General features: G+C 46.8%; 1 protein-coding gene across 1 annotated transcript in view; it reads left to right on the plus strand.

The window, feature by feature from the left end:
* Positions 1–23,882, plus strand: part of LOC148056022 (uncharacterized) — a 61,002-nt gene that overhangs the window by 18,532 nt on the left and 18,588 nt on the right. The window contains exon 3 of the mRNA XM_087755345.1: positions 13,742–13,967. The gene's annotated coding sequence lies outside the window, so the exon portion shown is untranslated. The remainder of the gene's footprint in view (positions 1–13,741; positions 13,968–23,882) is intronic.

The raw sequence follows: 23,882 nt of genomic DNA on the forward strand, positions 1-23,882 counted from the left end.
GCTTCGGCTTTTTTCCTCAGGCTCTTTTCATGCTGTTGAAGGCCCTTATTCCCGGCTCTGACTCTTGTGCTGTGGTTCCCTCCTGGCTGCATGCTGCTGTTGGTGATGCCTGCAGGGCATTGCTACGACTTTTGAATAGGAAGGTTTCTCTTGGTTGTGCCTTCAGTGGTCTCTTAAAATAGTTCTTGAAAAGCTGGCTCTGCCAGGCATAGGCTTGTAGCTTTTGAGGAATAGTGGCATGTATGTGGGAGTCAATTTGACGACAGAACATCCACGGAAGTTGCATTAAGGAAGTTGTGCAGAAATGGGTCAAGGACACCCCAGTGAGCCTGTGAGTGGTGTCTGCTCCCACTCAGAAACCAGTGCCTTGTGTGCAGGGTTAAAGCACAGTCAGATTTCCCAGGTTCTTCACTCTCCCCATTGCCACAAGGCAAACTCCCCATGCTCGGGAGCAGCCTGGCTTGTTTTCTCAGCTAATAGAAAGCACATGAGGAGCACAGTCAGGCACAGTGACAGCTGTTCGGAATGATTCATTTGGGACACAAACAGGAATTGAATACTGGCTGATTCCTGGGCAGAGCCTGTCCGCTGCTCCAGGCCTTTCCAGGGGGTGACCACGAACTCCGGAGCCCCCCCTCCAGCCCCAGCAGTGACTCACTTCCTCCGGCCTTGGCAGAAGCTCTGTGTGGGAGGGCCAACTGAGATGCTTTGGGGCATTAAACCTCCCAGACTTCTTCTTTGCTCTCCCCTGCCCCTTCTGAATCTGGCTTATTCTACTCCGAGGGCAGAGTCCATCCATGTTTGATCTGTGGGGCCAGGAGGGGAAGCCGCACAAAGGTCTCTAGCCAGAAGTAAATAGCACGTTGTAACATATTCAAGCCAGCAACAATGTGAACTGCATTGGAAATAGTGGAATATATGTCCTGGCTGGGAAGTCAGTGAGTGTGAGCAGCTTAAGGGGGGGGAGGTGGCTACTGATCATACATCCCCGTTTCTGGGGTTTATTTACTGTTTGTTCACATCCCTTGCTGGCCCCTGTTAATTTCCTGTTGCCTTCCAGGACCAATACACAGTCCTTGGATGGTAAAGGCTGGCTGTGAGATGGCCTGGATTGGGTTTTAATTTTTCTTACTACTTGTCTAACAGATTTAGTGCTTGTTTCAAAGTCTGATGTGCTTTGAAGCAGCGAAGTCTAGAATGACAAGGCTGGAGCATCTCAGGGCATTGAGAGTCCTGGCTTTCTCTGAAGGGCGACCTGATTTTTCCCATCCTGACGTGCTAGATCCCAAATTCACAGGGTTTGGTTTGCATATGGTGCAAGCTGCCTGTACCCTGCACTTGCTGATCTGTGACCCAGCCAGCCCTCTGTTGCTCCTGCCATTCTCTCTCTCTCTCTCTGTGCCAGCAGGCTGGTAATTACTGGAGCAGAAGAGACAGGCGGAGGTGCCACAGCTCTAGCAACAGCAGACAGAGCAAGCAAGAAAGGAGCTTAGGAGTGAGAGAGCATGTTCCTCCTTGACCTCTCTGAAGGCTTGGCAATAAAACAAATATTTGGAAAGTCCCCTAGATCCAGGCGCCGTCTCTTTTTAAAGCAGGAGGGCTCTGTTTTAGGAAGCCCGGCTGTGTGTGCAGAAAACTGAGGGAGGGTGGGGGAGGATGGTGACACCTGCTCCCCTCTTGGGACGCTCCAGTCTCCCATGGCTGCGCTCCAGAGCCATGTGTCACCCAGAGGAATTTGAACTGCGGGACGTGAAGCCTGGATGGCGCCACCGCGGCCCCGCTGTGGGGACAAACTCTGAAATTGGACCCTCGGCCCCTTGCTCCAGCAGACTGTCCTGGCTGCCTCAGCAGGCAGAGCTGGCTGCGTCCTGGGCAGAATTGCTAGGCTGGTCATGGAGGTCTCTTCCCCCACCCTGCGCCCCTGCCCGTCCTCCTCCCCTTCTTCCATCGCCCTTGCCCTTTTGCACTGACACTGCCCTTGGAATCGGGCCTGGCAGGTGGGATGTTGTCACTGGGGCTGGCGCAATATGGCATGGCTGAAAAGCGCTCACATCTTCCCTTCTTCCTTAAAACCCTCACATTCCTCTTGTGGCCTCCGGGCTGCCTGGATACCGCACTCAGCTGTCATGGGATAATAGCCGTCGAGTCCTAATTACAAATCTCCTCAGCTTGATCAGAGGGCGGCTGGGTAGTTCCATCTGGATCGTCTCTCTGGGACTGCAGTGGGGGGGACTGAAAGGGCAGGGAGTGTAGGAGAAATGCTACACAAATGTCGTGATACTCAGAAGCATCCGGGCCTCCAGCCTGAGACAAAAATAATCAGCCAGCTCCAGGGGGCACGGGGCCACAGGGAGGTTTGCTGAAGCGAAGGCTCTGCAGCGGAACATAATGAGACGTGCATACCTCACCCAGCCTAGCACAACCCTGTGCACACTGAATTGGAAAGGGCAGATGGACCTGATCCCAAAGCATCTCCAGGGGTCCATCCATCAATCCCTCTTGAGCTCCCCCTGGACTCCCTACAGTGAGGAGGGAAGCTAAAGAGGTTTCATTAGCTGTAGCATCTCCAGTGGAGACTTTGCAAGACCTGCAGAATCTCCATGACAAAGCACCGACTGTGCACAAAGGTACCTGCAGTGAGGCTTCCCTTGCTGCCTCTCTCCAGCCAGCTGACTCCTCAAGGCATGGGGAGCTCCCAGAACATGTGCTCTCTGTTTTCCCTACTGGCTGGAGCTGTCTGGACTGTAATGGCACTGCTCAGAAAAGAAAGAATGTGAAAGAAGGTGCCTCCCAAGTGCATTATTGTTAAATGATAAGGCTTGTTTTAGAACTCTCCATCCCTGAGAGAAAAGACCTCTTGTCGTGGAGGGTTTTGAAGGGACAAAGGATTGGGCCTCCTGGTATTTCACCCAGATCAGGAGTTAAATGTGGACAGGGGAAGAAGGCAGCTGAGAATAGAGTGGGGAGAGAGATCCTGAGGGCTGGGACTTGTTGAGCAAGGGGCAAAGAGGGGAGGTGTATTTTTGTGTGCTAGTCCATGCCACGATGGTGAAGTGGACCGTTGCTACCCACAAGCTCGTATGTAATTGCTGTGTACGTGGGGGACAATAGTGGGAGGGATGCTTCGGCACTTACCCATATGATATTTCTTGATATTAAGAGGCACGGTTCATTTAAAACCTGTGCAAGAATAATATATGCGACTCTCACAAGGCATCAAAGGGTCTGGAGCAAAAAATGAATATGTGGCAGGGACTGATCAGTCCTCTGGGGGCTAATGCAGAATGGCAGTTCCCCTGCTTGGCTTCCCGCTTGTGCACCGCCTCTTTCCCCCCAACCTCCCCTCACCCCGACTCCCCACAGGGCTCTTCTTCCCGGGAGTTATCCGAGGCCAGCAATGTGACAGTGGCTGCTGCCGCCACCTCTTCTGCTCCTCTTCCGCTGAGTTTAACCCAAGGTCAAGCAACATCATGGCATTTGCAGCCTCGTGAGTTCTTGAGAGATTTAATTTTCAAAGCGCTCCCAACATCCCCTGGGATAGAGCTTGGCTGAGGTCCAAAGCCTGTGACTGCCAAAAGGAGCTGCACTAGGCCAGACCGACAATAATAGCTTGCTTGCCCTATTCCAGCAAAGAAAGAAAAGAGAAGCAGTGGGGAAGAAGGGGAGGGGACCCAAGGCCCTTTTGGCCTTAAGCAGGCTTAGTGATGCCTGCAGCAAAGTGTAACCTAGGGTTGACACGATAATAAAGCACACGAGGATGAGATGCATGTGTACAGAGTCTTGGCCCCTCAAAGACAGCTGCTGAAAATCTGCTGCCCAGCACAGAGGGGTTTGTGAGTGTGTCCATAGGAGGAAAGAGGGTTTCCAGGGATTTTTCTCTTGGAAAACAGAAGGGGCTGCTCTTGGTGCTGAGGGAAGCAATGGGCTTACCAACATGGCTATGGCCAGATAACATGTAGAGAAGCACTGGAGAAACTTTTATCCCCAGTCAGCCGGTGGGCTTTGCCAGAGACCTCAGTCCTGACCCGTAACATCTTCTGCTGTTCCAGCCCCAGGCTCCGCCAAACGTGAATCTTTTGAAATGCTTCCAGCCTGATTTGCTACCCCGGCTCTTTCAGTCCAAAGAGCTCAGCCCTGATGCATGTTTTCTGCTGTTCCCACACCGAGTTCCCCCTTTCTGTCCTGACAGACCCACTGTATTTCATCACTGGGAATCCACTTCTGTTTCTGGGACTCTAACCTTCTCTCTTTCACTCCTGGGTTCTTGCAGTCCCTCTTTTCTCATGGTTCTCAGTCTAGTGCAGCAGCAGCAGTTCAAAAAATAGCAAAGGGATGTGTTTGAAACAGCCCTGTCCTGCTTTTGACCCTCAGAGAGGAGGTAACAGGCTGATGGAAGGTACCGATAAGTACCAAAAAAGGGTATGTTTAAAGGTAAGGGGAGGCCTGCTAGAGGAGTATGGAGTACTCCAAGATGCAGGATGCTGGACGTGGTTTTTTGGGGTTGTAGGGTTACTAAGGAGGACATGTAAGGTAAGTGAGGGATGCTTGAGGATTTAGGATTTCTTGCATGGATCATGATCCTTTCTAGAACCAAACCCCACTCTGAAATTTCCTGGTATTTACATTGTGATCCAGGTACTGATATTCACTGCCTGACCACTTTCATTCTGGTATACTTCGGAGTGCCGTTTTGTGTTCTCTGGCTGTTGTCTCAACTGAGCATTCACTCCCTGTTGCTCCAGTCTGTCTGGGTTGAGCTGGACGGAGCTGCGTTTGCCCTTCTCATTGCAACCTGCCTTGGCTGGACTATGCTAGGCCAATCAGGGACTGCACCCGGCAGTTGCTGGGCTGCACTGAGAATGGCCTTTGTCTATCTGTTTTTACTTTATTCTCTTTACAGTCCTAGAAGCAAGACAGGAATTAAGGAAGGAGGAGATGGTTATTTTAGATGTTACTGGTCACAAGCCAGCAAGCTGGGAAGGCAGGGGATGTGTGGGGGGGGTGTGGGGAAGCAGGGGTTTACTAAGTCTAAAATACTCTCATGTTTCTGTAGGCATGAATGCAAAACCCAAACCAGAGGTGGTTTTGGTTTTGACCTTGTAAAATGAAAACATGATGACTGAGCTATTGCCAAACCCAATCCCCAGCTGCCTGCGCTCCAGTCTAGCTGTGGTCCACCGTCCTGCCATCGCTCCCGGCTATCCTGGCAGGCAGAGGCAGCAGGAAGCGGGAGGCCTGTTTCTTCCCAGATGGGCTTTAACACTTGCCTGCAGCAGCCAGCCAGCTAGGGGGTAGGGGGGGAGCTGTCTCAGATGCGCTTAAACCTCCGCTCTGTAATCACGGCTTCCTTTGTAACTTTATTGTGCAGACCTACACTGGAATAGTCTCTGGAACCACGTTTTGGGCTCTCCAGCGGAGTTAAAAACAGGAGGTTCCCCAGGCAGGGAGCAGAGCTGCTGGATTTGTTGGAAGGCAGAGCAGCCAGATGGTGACAGAGAAGGGGAGGGGAGTTTGTGAGGGAGCAGCTCCGTATTCCAGTTTCCATTTGGGACTCCGCTACCATGAGAATCCCCTGATAGAGGCTGTCTGTGGCAAGCTGCAAAGGCCTAGAGCTGCAGAAAGCAGTGGGTAGGGACAGGGGAAAATGAGGGGAGGCAGATAGATATGGCCATGGCAGCATGTACTGGAATGAAAACTGATATATGTGCTTGCATCTTCTGAAGAAAAATTCGGGCTAACGTTAGCTCCCTGTTGGAGGACAACTCCAGCCACAGAACTGCTTTGCAGGAGAGAGGTGGCTTTGAAGCTGTTTGGTTTCTTTGATAACAAGTAGTGAACGTAACACCTATGTCCCCTTCCAAAGACTGGGAGAGCTGGGCCCCTCAGAGGGCCAGGGAAATCTGTTATGACTGTCCTGGTCTTTCATAATACAGTGCCTGCTCCGAACCTGTATCCTGGGTATGGCTAAGCCTGAGCTAAGCAAGATGGAGGTGTACAGGGGAACTTTATTCCCTCATGCAGCTCATCTCAATTTTTGTTTTTATTACTTCAAAACTGTAAGTTGGCTGTTTGTGGTCTGGCTATCAAGTAAGTTCACAGGTACTGCTGATAAGGCTTTGTACTAAGTGACTTATTTGGCAACGATGACCACGCTACAAGAACTGAATTGTAAGGATATTACTTAACATGTAAAAAGAAATGTTATTTATCCTGGTGTTACAGAAAGGATGTGTGGATTTGAGGAGGAGAGGTTTTCCGATGCTGTTGGCTGTTTTTTGTTGGGTGGATGGATCAGAATTTAATGCATGAATTTGACTACTCACACCTCATAATGTCTCGTGGTCAGATTTTCACCAGAATTAGCACAGGCTGTGGCTTTATCGGTATTACAACAGGAAAATGTTTACTGGCTTCGAATCCACCCACCCCTAAACCAAATTCAAGGAGCAAACTCTTATGGAGGGGAGATATGAATGTGACCCTATTTCTACTCCAGAAATGTATTTTGGTGTTCTACTCTAGCAATTGTATTGTATGGTCTATACTACACCTTCCTGCTGCTACAAGTCAATAAATAACATGAGTATATAGCCTAGTTGTTAGGTGGACTGAACAGCCACAGTTCCCAGCCATGTAAGTGGAATTTAGGAGTGCTCTCGGCCTGTCTGAAAATCAACACGTATGGCTGCAAAAAAAAGTTAAGGTCCTGAACAACGTAGACAAGTAAGTGTCCTGTCCTTCCATGTGTCTCTTCTGGGTAACTATGGAGAGGAGGCTGGACAGGGTGGCAGGGTTTCTAACAGCGGGGCTTGGGTGCTGGGACTTGTGCATGTGGTGTGTGAGATCAGGGCCCGTTTTTTCCAACTCTGGCCTTTAGCCCTTGGTGTTTGTCTGCAAGGAGGATGGAATTTCCTACTGAGCATGTTAATAGCACACTTGGGCCAGTCAAGCCCTGCATGTGATGCTGGAAATTAATCTGTTTGAGATTTTTGTTGTCTACATATAATGCCCCTTTTAAAACGGGGTTGCAAGTATGGGGAAGTCTTAGCTCTGAACATGGGGAAGATCAGCTATAAATAAATTTGTGACACAGCTACTGTATATAGCCAGAATGGCTGCTAAGTTTCCTGAAGACTGCAGCAAGTGGTAGTTTAAAAAAAAATCAGGGGAAGGGGGAATAGTCTTCCAAAATATGGAACACCTCATAAAGCTGGGGAGGTAGGAAACAAGTCAAGCAATCATAGCCATGGTTCAAACTCACAGGAGGCATACTGTACAGTACATAAAGCCCAGGGAATCAGCTCAGGATGCCAACTAATGAGCTTTTTAATTAGCTGCAATTGCAGGCAAGGTTTAAAACCCAAATAAGTAAGTAAATTAAAGATTTAAAAGGCTGAACAGAATCAATGAGGGGTCAGCACTTAAAATATTAAAATGCCAAAGCAGTTAACTTTACAGTAAGTTCGCAGTGCTGAAGCGGAACTGCCCCTTTAAGGAAGCAGAAGGCTCTCGTTTTTCTGGTCTGAAGCCCTCTGGCTGGAACATGCCATCTGCAAAGATGCATAAATCATCCTGCACTCAGCAGTCTGGAGTCCAGCAGGGTCTCCATGTGTCCTGGCCCTCGCCTGGAACCTGCAGGGCGTTTGCTGCAAATGGAGGGTCCTAGTCAGGCGCTCCTTTTGGCTGCAGTCCAGATGTTTCTCCCCAGCTGCATCCCATGGGGCAGTGGGAACCATGGCCAGGAAACTTGCAGTCAGCTTGGAAGCCTTTGCTCTGCTGCTGTGCAGCAGTGAATGGTCTGTGCAGATTGCACCGGCACTCCCTGACTGAATGCTCAGGAAAGTCCGCTCGTGTTATGGTGAATGGTGACAGACTGGGTGGATCGTCCCCCACGTCCCCCGCCGCGTTGCTTCGCAGCACTCTCTTCCATCTGAGTGCCCGACTCCTTCCAAACTTGTCTTTCTCTGTTTTACTGTGGGGTGCTCTGTAACCATTCTGATATGTCAGCCTGTTGTCCCTACCCTTTATTTGTGCCTATGAGTCGGTGTTCAGAGGCCTTGAAAGTCAGATTGTCAACTCCATGCTTCTTACCTGCAAATGCAGGAGAGAAACAACTGTGGAGACAGTCTGATCACAAGTGCTTCATGAGAATGAGTTCCTTTTTCCTAATTGTACCCAGGGGCCAGACAGGGTCAGGCTTAGGGACCATAAGATATTCAAGATATCTTTACCTACAATATCTGAGAGCTGCGGTCCTATTCAAAAGTAGCTCCTTTTGGAGTACTTTTCTCATCCTCATGTGTTGGTCATGCTATTAGACACGCAGAGGACACAATGAGGAAGTCTATAAGGAGCGATTAAGTTTGGGGACAGGCTTAGGTTGTACTCCTGTCGAATCTCAGGCTGGCAATAGGCTTTATCTCAGAGAGCCACCACATACCCAAATTGTCAGTTTAAACCTACAGTGACTTCACCAAGGCCAGAAGTGGCGAAGTGGATTTGTATGGGTGCAAAAGAATGAGAATGTGACCCATAAACAGAGATCATTGAGAAATTAAAGGACGTGGCTCATATGTGGCATTAGGATTGTGCAGGAGTTTTTCCAGCTGTCTCACCCATCACTCATCAGATTTGCAGGGCATCATGGTTTTTTTGTATCTTTAGCAATTTTTGTGGCTCATATTGTGGTTCAGAGGGCAGCGAAATTTATTTAAAAGTAAAAAGTCACTGAGAAATTAAAGCGTTTTTAGGACCATTTTATTTTAAACTACTGTGGATGGTGTTAGCCTGACGTTTTGGGATGCTGGAGCAGCCTGCGTTGTACTACATCATGTGTCTTGGTGTTCAGGTGTTTGTCACTTGTGACCTTGGTGTGGCTGCATGCACCTTGTGGGGTAGTTGTGCAATGACACAGGCACCTGTCTTCTCTGACACAATTGGATGCAGTGGTGTATTGTTGGGGTTCGGGGGAAATGGGGCATTGCTGACAACAAACTGCCACGTTTTTCACATTCTATGTATAACACGCATGTCAGAAGCAATTCAAAATCACCAAGATGTCCCCTTGTGCCCTTGCAAGCAGGCAGAGCAAAAGTAGAAACTGCTCTTCATTATGCTGGTGCTTCTGGCTGCCCTCAGGGATGGAGAATGCTAAACAACCTCAGTCCCGCCAGTATGAGGTGCTTTGGAGAGCCAGGCAAGCCCTGGAAGACAGGGCTGCCCCTGACTCCCTCTCCAAGTAGTACTGTCACATAGGCAATAATCGTATCTTACGGTGTTTGGAACAGGAGGAAATGAATTTGTCTGTAATCATGATGGTTCATTAGGGTCTTTTGTCTGAAGATCTCAAACAGCTTTGTACATATCAATTGATAAAGCCTTACTTTGCGCTTCCAGGAAGATAAATATTATTGTCCTAGGGGAAGCCTGAGGCATAGAGGTCAAGTAAGCAGCCCAGCAGAGGCAGGCATTGACAGAGCTTGGGGCTAGAGTCCAAAATTTCTGGCATCCCTCTGCCCAGATGTCAGCTGCTGTCTTTCACCCAGAAGGAGTCTAATATTTCAGAGGGCTGAGCAAGATGGTTGCTGTGGAGTAAGTATGGAATGGAGAAACATTTTGCTCTGTTTCTGTCGGTTGTAGTTTCATTTGCCAGTGTCCTGCCTTATTGCATCCTCCGCACTTCCATTCTTGAGGCTACGCTGATTAGAAGCTGCCATTTGGACCAGCGTTCCCCTCTGGGTCAAACAATGCTATCATACTTGATAAACCCATGGGGATGCAAGTAGAATTTGAATCCAGGCTTTGGAAGTAACAAAAGGGCCAAATATGAGCATCTAATAATGAGCTACTCTTGTGGGAAAACTTGTTGTGTGTTTGTGGTTTTTTTTTTTTTGTTAAGCAAGACAATAATGCACAAATTAAAAGCTGTTAGAATTTGGATATGCAATAAGGGCCAAATGGGTTTGTTCAAATGATGATTTACTGAGACTTGTGTAAAAGAGGGGAGGAGAGAAACAGGAGAGGTGGGAGGCAAAGAAGAATCCAGCCCCCAGTGGCCTTGAAAGCAATCTGCAAGTGACTGCTGTCTCCATGCTGATGGATTTGCTGTCACCTCTCCCTGGCATGAGGTGACAGATTTCTCTGTCGGATGAAGCCAGAACCAATAGCCATCCATCACTGTGAGGACAGACAGGAGTAGGAGGGAGGTATAGAGGGGGAGAAAGCAAGCCCTGGCAAAATGTATTTCTGCCCTCCTTCCTTGTCAATGCTGGGTCATGGGGAAACAGGCCTTCTACATACATAGATTGAGGATGAGAATATTGGTGTCCGTTACTGAAAGGATGGAGGGATCTGCGTCTGGGGACAGGAGTGGAGGGGCACACACTTGTAGGGAAAGCTGTTTTCAGAAGGGAAAGAGCTCTACTTGGGAGACTTCTCTTGGGATTTTTATTACCATATTATATCATATTGCACTGTATTATCCAATCATGGGGGAAGGGCTCCTGGAACGGCTGGTATTTTTGGCCTGTCTGTTGAAATTACAGATCCTAGCAGATGGAAGGGCAGGTCACTGCTGTGTTGCAGCTGGGTCAAGACTCTCTGAGTTGGCTTTGCCAACTCTGCCTCCTTCTATGCACAAGCAGCAGAGCCAGAGCTCAGGAACCCTCTTGGGCACCCTGTGTCCAAGAGACTTCTCTATACCAGTGAGGTTAAACACCAGCAAAGGTGAATAGCTGTAGCACAAACTGAATGTAAGCATTTTAGCTGGAAATCAGGAGATTGCTACAGCGCTGCTTTAGGCCAGTGAAGTTCTATAGGGACCTCCAAGTGATGGTGCAGTGTAAGAAGTCCAGATTATTTTTAAGATGAGTCTTGGTCAATTTGAGACAGGTATGCAGCATGTATCTGTGACAGGAGAGGCTGGAATCACAAACACTGGAGGTCCTTTTCTGTCTTGTATGACTGTTCTCCCTCATGAAGTAACCACAACTTCCAAGTTTTGATAGTCCTATCTGTGTTATTACCTTTGTCATGTGTAAGTAAACATCAAGGAACTCTGGAGTGTGGTTTCTGCATTTGGACAAAATCCAGATATTTCTCTATATAGTTGACAGATGAGAGGAATGTTCCTCTCTTTTCTGTTTCCTGATGTTTCCTGAAACATTAAAAACAAACAAACAAAAACCCTTTCCCTGTATGTTTCTCGTGCAGGGAGAAAGGATGTATGACAAACAGATAGGCCAGGTATGTGGAAGTACTTCTATATGCCTAACCATCCCATAAAGCCAAAAGGAGTTAGGTACTTCATTCATTTAGATGTTCTTCTAAATCCTGCAAAACATGTTTCTCAGTCCTTTGTCATCTAAATAGCTTTGTAAATCTGGCCCAAAAATCTCTATATGAAGTGTTTACTTCTAGGTTGTTCTTACAAATTGCTAAGAGGGGGGAAAAAAAAGAACGTAGCTGTTTGCTGGAAAGCAAAGAGCACAAGAATGTTCCTTTAAACTGAATTAGCATGCATAAACCTTGGGCTGCTGTTGAAGCTTTGCTGCTCCCAGGCCTCAGACTTTGCATCTGTTTTTTCATTTGCAATAGGCTAATGTGCTTTGACACTGCACCCCTCTGGGAAGTTGCCAACAGGCGGTGTCAATATTTCCTTCTGAAAAAAACCCAAAAACCTCTAAAGTGTTGCTTTACAATATGCTTTTCAGAATTAAATTACGGAGCATGCAGGCTGGAAGCCTCCACCTGGAGAAAATGTTCCCAATTCAACCCATGCATTTCCTGCATCCCTGGAGTCCATTTTTTTTATTGTCTTTTCTTTTCCTTCTCCTCTTCAGAAAAGAAAGGGAATGTGAATATTCACTGTCATTTTTGGCAGCTGCTGGACGAGGTTATATCGGTGTCTAAGCCAGGCCGTTGTGCTGTCAACTGGAAGTTCTCCAATTTTCAGGAGTCAGGCACCCAAAACCTGGAGATTGGCCTGAAGATCAGGAAAATGAAATACAGGCATTTGGAGGACTGTTTCTTTTTAGTTTGCTTATTTTGTTCCGTTGTTTTACTTCTTTGCTTTGACATTCTAACAGTCATGCTTTCAAATTTTTCTGGGAACTCACAAATGCTAGGAATTCTTCTTTAAAGCGAGAAAGATACAGGTCTCAGGCATGAGCACTTGACTCCAGGAGTGAAGGCTTTGTGAAGACCATGAAATGCCAGAAGACACTTGTGATTAAACCGCAAGTGTTGACAGCAGCTGAGGTGCACTTTCCCTGGGGCTCTGGTAGTGCTGTTGGGGAGGGTGAAATTCACACCATTGTTTTCCTTTCCATCTGGACAATTCTGTCCATTAAAAGAAAATGAGAAAGGATACAAAGGATACACCCTGACTCCCACCAGTAACTGGCATACACCATTAACATCTGTGGGACCGCTCATTGCCACCACTGGTCCAATACCTGTTTGATTTCTTGGTAGTCTTTCTCACTGAGTTCCTATAACCCCGTGCCAGTAAGCTAACTGAAAACACAACTCTTACAAGCCTCGCTTTTATTTTGGTTATGTGTGCAAGAGTTGAATTCACTGTTTTGTAAAGGGCCAAGGTGAATTTATTGAGCTGATATGGTTTATATAGAATTTCAAATAGTTCATTGTTTAACAGGGAACTGTTTACCTTAAAGCAGCCTTGCTGAATTAGCAGCGTTGGATTATCCAACTATTGTGCTATTTTACCCTAAAGCAGACTTTCAATAAGCTGACCAAAGTCACCCTTGTGAGGCTTTAATGGCTGGTATTTGGGGACTATGCAGGAGGATTGTAAACACCAGCATCGTTTTACTGACTTTATACTGTTCAGCAGCAGTTTCTGTGAAGCTGCGTTGGCTAGTCCATCACTGGAGACTTAAATCCCTTCTGAACTTGCAGTTGAATACCATCTGGCCCTGGTGATTTACTGTCTATGAGTTCCTCTGCTCGGTTCATAACTTCCTCCTTGGAGATTTTGGTGTCTGTTAAGGCCACGTTCTGATTTCCCATCAAAAGGGCTTTCAGAATAGGAATCTCTCCATTGTCCTCAAAGGAAGAGACAAGATCCACAATTAACTTCCCTACTACTTTCTTTTAAAGGGACTGAGGGCTTATAGTCATGCATACATCCTTCTTGCTTCTTATTTATGTATCCTTCTGGCTTAAGAGAGTGTTTACTCTTAAATGTATGTATTCTCAAGTTTTCTTATTATCTACTCTGATTTGCTATTTGAAACTCTTAGATGTAGATTATATTCTAAATGGCCATGTATTAAGGGGGCAATTGTCTTTCTCAAGGATGCTGAGAAAATTTTGTACTTATTCTCTGAACTGTCCCGATTTTATTCTACCTCCCTTGAATCCCATACACACAAGCTCCTGTTGCAGTGTCCAAAGTGGCTTGCCAATTAATGGGATAGTTTTGGATTTTTGCTGCCTCGTTCCTTCATTCCCTTTTACGTAGTTGACTAAGGATCTAAAAGGACCTAAAAAAAACAAACAAACAAAAAACACCAAAAACAAAACAAAAAAAAATCAATCCTGTGGTTACTGCATCTTTAAGTTATTCCATTTTAAACAATTCTGCAATACAATACCGGTGGGTTTTTCTCCTACAATTTTTATTTATATTAACTGGGATAAGTGAATCCCCAGTGCCCACACCAAACATAATAATAACGCTAGGAACAAAAAACTGCACAGATTTCTCTTTGTGAAGGGCAACCGAGCACGTTCTTGGTCATCTGTGGCTCAGCACTCCCGTGCCAACTCCAGCAAGAATACCCCAGAGGAGCCCGGTCTGGAGGCGCCCTGTGATGGTTCTGGATACATCTGGTCTGTGCTGTGCTGCGCATTGCCAGGCGGAGATCTTCTACCTGCCTCTGAATGAGCTGATCATAACCTGGAAAAGAGAGAGTGCCTGTTAGGGAGATACTCCACCCAAGGTAATTACCTAATTACCTGAGAAGTAGGGTTAATTAACCTGGGCGGATGGCCACAGCCATGACTGCACTGCTTCTGTGAACTGAGCTGGTCTCTTTGTGTGCTTTGTGATGTGTGGATGGACAAGCTCATGTGGGGCTAGCTGTGATATTTCTATTCAAATGTGCTCTGCGATCCCCTTAATGTATCAGGACCTCATGAATGCTGAATTAATTAACTTTCACTGTGATTTCATGGCTATTTAATGATCTCTTTGTTATGGGTGGAGAACTGAGGCACAGAGCAATTAGGGACTCTCTCAAGGTCACCCAGGAATTTTCTGGGAGAGCTGGAGATTGAAGCCAGCATTTCCTATCAGTGATTTAACCACGGCACTTCCTTTTTTCTCCTTTGAAGAGCTGCAGACAGGTGCATCGGCTTGGAAGCTGCGTCCCAAGGATGACTGGCTGCAAGTTGGTGGTGGGGGATGTGGGGGATGATTAGCTCTCAAGAACTGTGGGTTCATTCAGAGGCTTTTAGATAAACCCTCACTGTGGCACCGCAGCTCTGTTCAAATGCAGGAATGAGATTAAAGGTGAAGTTTCAGCCCAGAGCTCATCCTCAGGCAGGACAGAAAATAGAACCAAGTGAGTTCTCTGGGTTTTTCCCCAGCCTGGAGATGCTCCATTGGCCAGAATGTCACTTCTGATTTTATTTGTGCTGTTCTCTCATCCTTTCTCATTAACCCCTTCTCCTGTGTGAATCCTGCAGACTGCACAGAGCTCTGCCCTGCAGCTGACATGGCTGCTAAGAGAATCATTCTGCCTCTCTGAACAGGAATTCCCAATACGTGGATTTCCTGCTCTTCTCTCCAGGCTCTCCTCTAGTCTTCCCTGCTTTATGTTCTTTACAATTTAACCATTTTGTGGCTCTCCTTTCTCCCTTGCAACATCCAAGTCTATGCCACCTCTCCTCTTGCTAACATAAAGTGTTCCTCTTTCCTACTGTACCTCCTCAACACCCCCCTGCTTTTGAAGATGGTTGTAGGAATGGAGCCAGGAGCTGGCAGACCTGTGTGCTAGCCCAGTGGATCTTGCTGTGTGTTTTGACAAGTTGAGTTTTATCTGCCTACCTGCCTCTTGCAAAGTGTGCCAAGATGGAACTTTGAAAATTGCTTATTGAGGTTTCAAGATTTAGCGTCTCGCCACTGCTCATCAACTCTTCTTTCCCATGGCTGCTCCATAGCAGTGGCTGCCTGCCATGCTGTGTGGTCTTGTCAGATTTTTGGTTATGCCTTTCTCTGCCTCTCAGTAGGTTTTGGGTAAATCCTCCATTTTATCTTCAAAGCACTGTGCAAATGTTAACTGATTGGCATGCCATCCCTCTAAGGCACGTGGCATTATAGTTCTTTAACAGAAAAGGAGAGTTAAGTCATAGAGCAACCTCAGTTAATTTACCCTCAATGTTACACCCTAACAACTGTTCTGAAAAAGATACAAAGTGGACATGAATTTGCCCAGAATTTATACGCTTCTATCTGCCATTTAATCTGGTAGCCAGTTATTTAGAAAAAGGTTGTTGTTAGCATCTGTACTACACAAATGACGTCTCGTTTTTGTATGCATGGTATTATCAATAATATCTCATTTTATAAAGCTCCCTCCTTCCGCTCCCCACTCACTGCCAGGAATGTATTCATTTAGGTCCAGATCCTAAGGATTTTCAACAGGCTCAACTTCCCAGATACCTTTCAGGAAACATTCCTACTTCTCTTTGCACCTTGGGTCCTCATCTGTGCAACCTCTGATCTGTGTCATTTAACCCAGAAGGGTCTCACATTTTACTTGTTTGATAGAGGTCAGATAAGTATTTGGTTCTGGCATTGGGAATCCAAGAATGGTATGTCACCATAGTGTACTGGAGTACCCTTTTTATGAAACGTAAGGCTTTTGAAAGGCTAGTGTTGTGCCATTCAAGTGAAGTGTCCTAAGAATTCAGAGCTTGCCCTTCCCTGTAACTTTCATTGCAAGAAAGACGATGTGGGATGGACTTGGGTACTCATGGTTCTGCTGCTAGGCATCCCCCAGGGCTGGCTGCAAAAAGGCTGAAGTGTAAAATACAGAGAATTAAGACAGTTATTAGTAAAGGATAGTGTATGATTCAGCAGTAAAAATGGAGAGAAAAAAAAAAAAGTGAGCAAAAATATATGCATGAAAAGGGAATCATTCCCTGTACTATTTTATTAATAAAATGGACCAGCTCCTGAAGGCTATACCCCGTCTGTCTTCTGAGATCTATTTGGGTGAATCAGAGGCCTTCTCTGTGTGAATACATTGCATGACAAACATGAGACACTCTCTGTCTGTGAAAATTAGGGTTAACTGTTTCCCCCACTTCTGGTATGAAGCAGGTACTGTCAAAAAGGGCTACTGTACGCTTTGTAACTGGGGTCTGGATGGGTAAAGGGTGGAATTTGCTCCTGTCCAAACAGGAATTCCTGCGTTCAGACTTCATGTAAATTATTAGTGAATTAGCTCTGGAATACTCCCAAGTAATGGTGTAGGCCAGTCCTATGTTCACTGAAGCAGGAGGAATCGCATCACCTGGGAAAAGGGGAAGCAGGAAACCTGCTGATATTGGGGTTTTGTTTAAATGTAAAGGGAGGGAGATTCTTCTCTATCAAATTGATCTTGTAGCTCTTATTTGTGGTGAAAGGAAAAGCATTTTGGAAGGTGTTTCAAGCACATAAGCTATCCCAGGATTGCTTGTGAAACTATGACTTGTGGCTACTCTTTCTCAAGGTGGCCATAAGGGGCACTGCAGGGTAAGGAATGGGGACAACCACACTGGTCCCAAAGTGAGAGTTTGGTTTCAGAGGATACCACAGGGCATAAAGAGTAATCCCCAGTAACACTGAAGGGCTGTCTGCACTTATGGTTTACGTAGTGTGGTAGGAACAGGGATGGTGCGCTCCCAGCTATGTCTGTAGAGTCTTAAAGATTGAATGCTAAGGGAGATTGTTGTGTGGGCACTGCCGAGACACCTATGTACAGGCCTAAAACCTTATAACTGGTGGGACCTAGCTGATGAAATGGTCCAGACCGGGGTGGGGTGTGTGCACAGGTGCACACATTTTTTCAAGTAAAGGTTTGAGTGTCTGGCTTTGCTTCTGAGACATGTATGTGTGTGCATGATCAGTCGTGAACATATGATGCTGCAGGTAGAGGAGGTGATGCTACTGAGGGATAAGGAGAGGGGAGTTCAAAGCTTAGGATTGTGGGGAACATTGCTGTCTCTGCTACCAAATCATTATCTGAATGACCTTAGACAAGACCTTTAACAATTCTTTGCAGCAGCTTCCTCACCTGTAAAATGGGGCAGCATTCGCCTGCCTGTGGGTGAATGAGATAAATGTCTGTCATGTGCCCGTGCTTTGCTGATATGAGGCACAGTACGAGTTGGGTTATTAAGACAGGTTTGTATGTTTCTTTATGTGCAGAGGGAGTCTGAAAAGGGCTTTGCAGCTGAGGGGTGTCTCTTTCTCATTTGTTTGCTGTTGTCATTCTTGTCTCCCTAACAGACTTTTGAGAGGTAAATGACTGTAGGACGATAATGAGCCAGCACTTCTGTGACATAAAAGCTGAGAAGCACAAAGCAAATGAAAGGATGTGTATGTCTCAACATGTGTCTCAAGGTGTGCTGTGTATTTGTGCGTATGCATATGTTACACATATATCTGTATTACTTTGCCTCTGTGTGTCTGGCACAATTGTATATATGCACATGTACTCAGCCCTACATGTATGAACGGGTGCTTCAGCGCACGTAAGAGTGCCTCTGAATGTGTTTAAAGACCTCTATTTGTGTTCTGGAGTGTCTGTATCTGGCACAGATATCTCTGTGTGCAGTCAAACGCAACCTTTTAAATGTGTGGCAAAATGACAACTTACTTTGGAAACCATGACTGAAAGGCATGGTCCAAGGCGTGTCTTCAAAACAATTTAAAAAAAAATGGAAACACTGAATGCATCATTATCAATGTTTTGATTCCAGAGTACCTAGGGTCTTGCTGCAGATGCAATGTTTTCTCCTTGGAATATCATTCAAGTTGAAGACGGCAGTCAGGGTGCCTAATTTGGTTTAAATGAGTACTCTCTAGAGAGAGTACATAACTACACGCTCTCATAAGCACCTGCTGTGTCTCACCTGCGTGGTGTTGTGTAGCGTACCGAGTGACTGTTTGAGGTAACAGCATGTAGAGCAACTGGTAGATAGGAATGTGAATTCCTGGCTGCTCCCACACAACATGCAGTATGGGGCTCTTTGTTTATCATCTCACAGATAACTAGAGCTCATATCCCATGCTTATATGGGCAAGTGATAACATTTAGAAAACATTTACCTATGGTACATGCTGCTTAAGGAGTATGTTGACCTGTTAGTGTGTAGGGGATATTGTTACTCCTGAAAACATCATGGTTACAAGCCCCTATTTAAAGTGGTCCCGTTCCATCTAAGCGTGACACTTGTTCTGTTAAGAAACACCTGAAGGTAAAGAAAGCAGTTATTGAGGGCTATGGGTAGCAAAGTATGCCAGTATATAATTCCACTTGAAAATCTGAAGATTCTTGAATTTATTTTGCATCTGCCGAGCAGCAACATTACTCTTGCTTCCAACTCCAGGGTGATGCTCTCAATATGTTGCATGTGAGGCCATGGCCCATGTGTCCATGTTTTGTTCCTTCAGCTCACAGAGGCAGCACATACTCCTGGGGGCCTCTTAGGACCTGCCTGCCACTACTAATCTTTCTTCTGCAGTGAATCTTCCATCTATTTCCAAAGTCACAAGATGGCACGTTGACTTTCAGCTGCAACTCTGCTCGCCTTCACTTTGGTTTTTCTCCTCTGTGCCAGTTTCTCTTCCAAGGACCCTATTTGTTTTTAACTTCTGGGATTTCTAGCTTGCATTCAAAGGACTCCAGCATCGTCTGTACAGCGCAGAGAGCCAATGCCAGAAAGTCATACAAGGCACTGATTTTGCTCTCGCTCTCTTCTGCGCTTTGCCAATTCCATGATTACTGTCAAGTTTAGTAACGATTTATACATCATTTCATTTAACAAGCGGATCTCTGAGTTTCCATCCATAAGTTGAGAGGGTGTGCCTTTTTAAATGTCCATTTTCTGTTGTACAGACTGCTTTTCTATATTTTAAGCGTGGGTGTATTTTAAAACGCACACCAAAACTAAGATGTGCTAACAATAAGCTGTAAAGATGTTTGGACTGGCAATTCACTCCCACCTTGCTGCAGGCTGGTGGGGCTGATGCATCTAGTTTTCCCCCAGTGTTAACTGCAGGAGAGGGCACCTTAGGTTTCTGTCTGGGTAGGCTGGCCCTCACATACTGTAGTAACCTGTCAGCTAGTGAGGGTGTCTGCTGGAATGACAGTGTTTATTCAGTTGTGTCTCAAGAGATGGTGTCAGCATCTGTTTCAAAAGGAGACAGCATTTCAGCTTGGAAAGGACTGAAAAACAACCCTTTCCCCACTGCAACATCCTGGTGCAGACCCTGCCTGATCACCTGGCATTAACAGGGTCTCCAGAGCAGCCTGGGAAAGGAACAGGGACACCTTTGCCATCATTTGTTGGAATTGCTCTTGTACCTCATTAATCTGACGGCAGACAGGCTACCTGAAGCATACTCTGAGGCCCATCCATCTGATTACAGAGACTTTTCTACCAGCAGAGTGGACACAGAGGAGTTTTCAGTGGAAGTCTGATCCCATGTCGTTATAGCCCCAGCTTCCTTTTTCCCTTACTTGAAGCAGATTGGTGTACACATGTGCACACACACACTGGAAATGTGAAATTATGTCTCTCTCGCAAGACTGGCCTCCAAAGAGTTAATCTGTGCAAGAGAGCAGACCTGAGGGGAGAAAGGGGGTGCTCTGATTTGCTGTTCCCCGGATCCTAGCCATTCTGCTTGGGGGTTGGCTCACCAAGTCCTCCAGTCTGCCGCCCTTGCCCCTTCTTCCTTCCCAGCCTTTCATGAGAGTGGAAATCTCTCTTCCTTGCCTCTCTCCAGTGGAAGCCCCACTTCGGAGCAGCAGTAAATCTCTTCATGCAACCTGGCCAACTGTGCTTTCTCAGGAGGGAGAGCAAGGCGGGGGGGGGGGTCAAGCCTGAGCTATCACCTGCTTGTGGTCTCATCTATCACCTTGAATTGTGTTGCAGGATAAAATTACTCATCCAAACCTAATGTTAAATTAAATCAAGTCTGGAGCAAAGAGGATTAATGGGCTGTGCGTGTACATGCACACGTTTGGCAAAGTGGCTGTGACCCAGGCAAAGTTTGAAATGCTTTCTGGAAATGATGGAGCCAATCACAAGGTAGGCTAGGGAAGGCTGCGAGACTCCTGCATCCATTTGCAGGAATACATTGGGCTGTGGGACCAGCTTCCACCTCGTGAAAGTGGAGGTGACTCCTAGTGGAGTCATCCGTGCTATGTAAGAATTTATCCAAAGGGGAGGAGTCTCTCTCCTCTGATAACGGAGATCTTGTGTAGATGGAGTAAACCATGGAAGAGGAAGACTTTCAGTATATGACTATATAAGCCATAAACATATTTGATGAAGACCAACAGCATCTGTGTTGTTCCTGGAGAAACAGCGGGCTGTGTAAGAGCAGAGACTTGGAGTATGAACAGTGTGGGAATGTTTAGCAATTGCAGAAGTCAGCTGTCAAAACCCAGGGCAAAGCAATTCTTAAAGCTTCTCTTTGTGTGCCTGCTGTAAAATGCAGCATGCTTTGGAGGACTGAATATGGGGCTGGGAGCTAGGAAGCTTAGGTCCTCTTCCCTGCTGTGCTCGCTGCAGTAGGCTGGGACAGGCTCTGTGGGTCCAGCGTAGCTTCACCTCTCATGTGAAGCTGGACTGGGAAAGTAGACACTCATCAGGATGCCCTTCAGCCTCAAAATCTATGAGCGTTACCAGCCTCCATCAGTGAGGAGCTGGCAGCCTTTGATATTCTGTGCCCGTTGAGTAATTCAGGGGTGTAAGCACTACAAATATTTAGCATCCCTAGAATGCTTTGTCTGTGAAGCACTTTACAGAAGCCAGGCCCTCACCAGTGCCCCAGTGACAGGCACGAATTAGTCCCGTTCCTGCGATGGGGACACTGAGGCACAGTGCCGCGGATGCCAGGTGCTCTGAATGTGCCCTCCCCGGCCTCCCTCCCACTCAAACCACTAGATCACACTGCCTTATCACCTGACAATATTTTCCAAAATCAACAGCCTCATAAAGCTTTTCATAATCTACAGCAGATGCTGTAAGGAGCCCATTTATTAGCTTCATGGGGGGAAAAAAACAAAAACAAAATTAAACCCCAACCTTCTCCTAACCCGCCACATAAAAACTCTATAATAAATAAAGCAAATGGGGGGGGGGTAGTTCATCCCCAAAGGAAACAGGGTATTTCTCTCCCTCTCTCAGGTTTGGCTAAAAAAAGCAAATAAACCACAGAGGAAGCGCGTCATGGTGCAAACCGTAACCAGATGGCGCGGGTGAGGGCGTGGGAGGGGAGAGGGGGTTTCTCCGAACGGAATATGCATGTCAAAGAGGAAAACTACAGAGAAAGGCAGTTATCAGAGAGACCTCTTGTTTGTGACGGTTGGGGTTGCCCCCCAGCCATGGCTGAGAGTCCTCCCTGGGGGTGCGTTGGGGGAAAGTCTGTGACTGAAACCGAGATTGTGGGGGGCTGCGAGTGGAAAATAAAATAGGGCAGGACTCCCCGGAATCAGCAGCAGCCCACAAAACATCTCACTCAGCTCCTTTCTTTTTCTGTTTCACTGCCGCATGCTATCGGACTCCGTCAGGTGCTTCTTTCTCTTCTCTTCTCTCTCACTTGCTGCCTCTTTTCTGAGATTCCCAGAAATGCGTTTCTGGCCCTTCTCTTCCTCCTGCACTCTCCCCCATGCCTACCCCTCTGCCTGCCCCCAGTGATAGGGGCCTGCCAGGGTGGGCCTGTGGGGCCGGGGGACGTGCTGGGGAGCTGGCCCGGCTGGGCTCAGTAGAGGCAGGGTGCTTTGCAGGTGTCATGGTGCCTGATGCAGGTCTCGCTCCTTCCCTCTCTGCTCCCACCTCAGCCGGCATCCTGCTGAGATGGTTCAAAGACCATTCCTACTAGAAGGCCTCCCATGAGGCCTTCTCGCAGATGACAGGTGGGCATGGACATCAGCTCTTAAGATGTCTTCAGTCTGTGACATGAGGAGATGAGCTGGATTTCTGTGCCCTGTGCTCTGTTTCTCTCTCTTTAGCAGTACTTCTCCTTTGCATTGGGTGAGGTAGAGAAGGATGTGTTTTTCCCCCATGGTGGTTATGTAGGGTGGTTTGCAGCAGTGAAACAAGCAGGGCATTCATGTTGTGAAGTAGGCATTGCTTTTGCTTCTGTAAAATATAAATCCCCTCTTACAAGGCAGCCAGAGCTCTTATTAGACCCTTTTTCCTTCAGCGTTGGTGCTCAGGCCAGGAAGGAATGGGGAAACTCCACCATGCACTACCAAAGAACAGCTCCAGCTGGGGTGGAGCCTTTGGGCATGCATGGGTGCAAGGTCTCCTCTTCTTCGTGTCCCTTTAGTTTGGCTCAGCCTTGTCAATGTGTTGCAGGTGATTTTTTGGTATAGGGGATCAAGAAAAGAGATAAGCATGAAAGACACTATGGAGAATGGGCAAACAATTAGAAACCTGGTTTGGCTCTGATGTTTTGTGCATGCATGTGCACGCATTCTTGCAGTGTCAGCAAATAGTATACAAGTCAAGCGTCCATCTCCATATGCATATCATTTGAAGCATCATCAGAATGTGGACAAGCTAAGCAGCAAGGAAGCTGGCCTTAGGACTTCTTCAGAATGTTCAGTTTCTGTATATCACTTGGTCACAGTTTTCCCAAAAGGCATCAGGGACAGAAACTGCTAATAATATTTTGAAAAATGTCTCCAAGCAGTCTTCAAATATTAACCTTCATTCTGCCTTAGGCAGGAGGTGATGATCATTGTCATTTTAGATGTGGAAACTGGGGCACAAAGAAGTGAAGAGAATTGCCTGAGGCCTTGCAGTGACTTGCTGCCAGTGCTGGGAGAAGAGTTTGGGGGGTTCTGGTTCCCAGGCTGGGACTCGGGCCTCAAGACAAATTTCTGTTTTCCTGTCTTTCCAACATTTCTCTCCCTTCCTTCCTTCCTTCCCTCCCTCCCTTTCCCCTCCCCACCCCCACTGACCTCAGACATCTGGTCTGCTGCCATAGTGATAGGCTGCCAAAGTGATAGGCTTTGGTGAATTTGAGGGGAAAAAAAAAAAGGCTTATTTGGTTTTGATACAATGTTGGCCAGAGTTAAAAGATTTTGGGAGGGTCTATGGTATTAACCTGTGTGTGAGTAGAGGGGCTGACAAGGAAAATATGGTGAGGTCACCTTCTTTAGTAGTTTGGGAGAGGGGAAAAAGTATCCTTACAAATAAGGAGGACAAAGGGAAATGTTTCCTGTCTGCCCCCATTCCTGTGCTGGTCAGTTTTTGATGCTTTAGGGATGGGGGCTCCTGTCTCAGCTCTTACCACTTGCAGGCCGCTTGGCTGGCAGAAAAACCTGCATCAAGAGACTGGGTATGGTTCAGTTTGGCTGTCTCAAACGCGTCTGATTTCACAGATACATCCTCTGGGTTTCTGAAGGGCAGAGAGATTCTACAATTGGTGTAGTGCCCAAGTGTTTAAATTGCTAGGGACAGCAACAGCTAGGTCCTGCAGGCCTGAGCCATGTGCATGAGAAGCTGAATGGCTTTGTATGAGAGAAACGGTACATGCACAGGAAGGTAATCAGCTGCTAAGGGAAAAATAGGGAAGAATGTATGAGAGAGCAGGTAACTGGGACAACTGAGTGAGCATAGGCAGG

The sequence above is a fragment of the Nipponia nippon genome, unplaced genomic scaffold, assembly GCF_047370975.1.
Source record: "Nipponia nippon isolate SJK-2023a ecotype South Korea unplaced genomic scaffold, ASM4737097v1 scaffold_19, whole genome shotgun sequence".
Classification (NCBI taxonomy): Eukaryota; Metazoa; Chordata; class Aves; order Pelecaniformes; family Threskiornithidae; genus Nipponia; species Nipponia nippon.